General features: G+C 34.3%; 1 long non-coding RNA gene across 1 annotated transcript; it reads left to right on the top strand.

Moving 5' to 3' along the window:
• Positions 1-245: 245 nt before the first annotated feature.
• On the top strand, positions 246-1,637 carry LOC107929917 (uncharacterized). Its single transcript, XR_001692920.2, has 2 exons — positions 246-973; positions 1,179-1,637. It is a non-coding gene; the product is annotated as an uncharacterized lncRNA (long non-coding RNA).
• Positions 1,638-2,441: the final 804 nt, after the last annotated feature.

Below are 2,441 nucleotides of genomic sequence, written 5' to 3'. Positions count from 1 at the left end.
GCTTTAGGTAAATAGTAAATTAAAAGTTTTTAATATAATTAATATGGATTCAAATTTTACTATATGGACGTATTTTATTAATTTTCTTTTAAAGTGAAACGTCTAAATACTCTCAGATAATATTATTTATTTTAATTATAAAAAAATATTTTAATGAATTTTGTAATCCCAATGAAAAGCAGTCAATGGATGAAACTTACAGCTTGTTTGGTTTGGTGTATTGGCTAAGCCAATACACCCCTAATCGGTGGGCCCCACCTAATACCTCTCTAACACGTCGTTTGGTTTGATGTATTGGTAATACGCATCTAATCCATTACCTTCTTAATCGGTGAAAACCACCGATTTCTATTCCCCCCTCTTTGCCCAGATTAGCTACCGATTGAGCATCACCTCCCTGATTTGCCCTCCCCCATCCCCTTGTTTCTCTTTTGTTCCTTCATCCGATTTCCTTCCTTATTTCTTTGCTTTTGTTTTCTGCCGATTTCCTCCCAGTCCATTATGCCTCTTTGCTGCCGATTTGTTCCCTTCGTTTCCTTTCTTTTCTTTTTCGCTCTGCCACTCTTTCGATTGCCTTCTCAACCAGTCGACCTTCTTCTTCTCAACCAGTGAAACCAAAAAAGCCGACGATATCCCCACTGTCACCGTAGCCATCACTGGTTCTATCGTCGACAACGCTCAGTCTCTCGAGCTCGCCACTCGAGTAATGGAAAATCCCTCTGTTTCTCTTCACTCTTTCTACCCTATGTTACAAATTTTCATTTAATTTCTCCTTTTTCTTTCAGTTGGCGAGTCAAATTGCTCATGCTGCTACTATTTTTCGGATCAATGAGTTTTTTTTAACCTAATTTCTTATTTGTTTAATGGTCTAATTATTGTTTTAGGCCATCTATTATGCTGAAATTTGGGATGTTGCCTCCACTTGATGCTCCACATCATCTGCGTAAGCATGAGTGGGCTCCCTACCGGGAAGGTAAAGTTTGGCTGCTGCCTTTTGTGATTGTTATAGGTTTCTTACTAGGTCTATAATTGTTAAAAGGTGAATTGTATGAAGGATAGATGCGGACAGATAAATTGGATTATTTTCACTTTTTTGTTGAATTATTTTCACTCTTGAATTATAAACTTCATCTTGTTTCCTTGTTCTTGCTGGTAATTCACAATTAGTTCTTATGTAGCCCTGTATATGGTTGCTGTAGAAAGACAAAGACAGAACAGAGATCAAATGATGGCAGAAATTTTAAAGGCCATGGAATCAGAAGGTAGTGGTGAACGAGTTTGAGCATTGACATGTTTAAATGTTCATAGGTTACTTATAACAAACTTGCTAATGAGCTTCCCCAACACTTCCTTGTGTTCTTACCTTTTGTGTGGAAGTCTTGTGATGTGTGGGTTGCAAAGATTTTTTTTCACCTATGGTAAATGGTAATAATTTGTTTGTTGTTGAGTTTCGATGGATGAATATCTAAGACTGATGATGAATGTTCCGCTTTGAGAACGAAAAATAAATGATCATCCGCCCCCTTTGTTGGGCTATCGATCTTTTGCATCTTGGTATTGCATAGAATTGTTAGAAACTCTCAAAGAATACAAACTCGTAATGTGGCAATGAAAATAAAAACCAGTATCTTTTGAGATGATCCTATCCCTTCTGCTGAAAACGAGGAACAAGTAAGCTTTTGATTTCTTCTGCTGAATGCTTGCTTTATATTGTAGTTGAACTAAGATCTTGAGGCAGTACTGCAACTTGTCAACAAATATGTCTTCTGGTTTTTGGTGTTTTAGAGGAAACATGTGCTCTTGGCAATTTAGCCTTCCTGGAGAGGTAAATTACTTTTGATTCATTGTGATTTTTTAGCAACCTTACCTCATGGCCTTCTATTTCCTGATTTATCAATGCATCATATAAATCCAGAATTGGCAGAGATTGCTTTTTCCCTTAACTTATGGAATGGACACATGAAGTTGGAGGTTATTTTCAATGGCAACTTTGGACAGTATTCGTTTTCCTGCTAGATTGGTGAGCTATTTTGTTTGAAGTGAAGAATCGGTTTCATGGAAGGCCAATTGGAGTTGAGAGCAAGGTGAAAGAGATATTGTATCGGCTTGAATTTCTTCTATTGAATGCTTGCTTTATATTTTTAGTTGAAAGTAAGATATTGAGGCAGTACTTCCGTTTAATTCAGAATTGTTGTAAATTCAATCGAGTTCTTGATGATAATTCGATATGGTTATGTTTTTTTTATTTTTTAGAGTTCAATTCTTACTTATTAAATTTTATTAGTTATAATTATTTTAAATTTTATTAAATCATATATTTTAATTAAAATAAATTTAATATTAATTATTTCAAATTATCTTTTATAGTATCATATAATATATTATGATTTGAGTAAATTCATATAAGAATATTAATTATTAAGAATTTTATTAAATTATAT

The sequence above is a fragment of the Gossypium hirsutum genome, chromosome A12, assembly GCF_007990345.1.
Source record: "Gossypium hirsutum isolate 1008001.06 chromosome A12, Gossypium_hirsutum_v2.1, whole genome shotgun sequence".
Lineage (NCBI taxonomy): Eukaryota > Viridiplantae > Streptophyta > Magnoliopsida > Malvales > Malvaceae > Gossypium > Gossypium hirsutum.
This window is presented reverse-complemented; position numbering and strand designations above follow the sequence as displayed.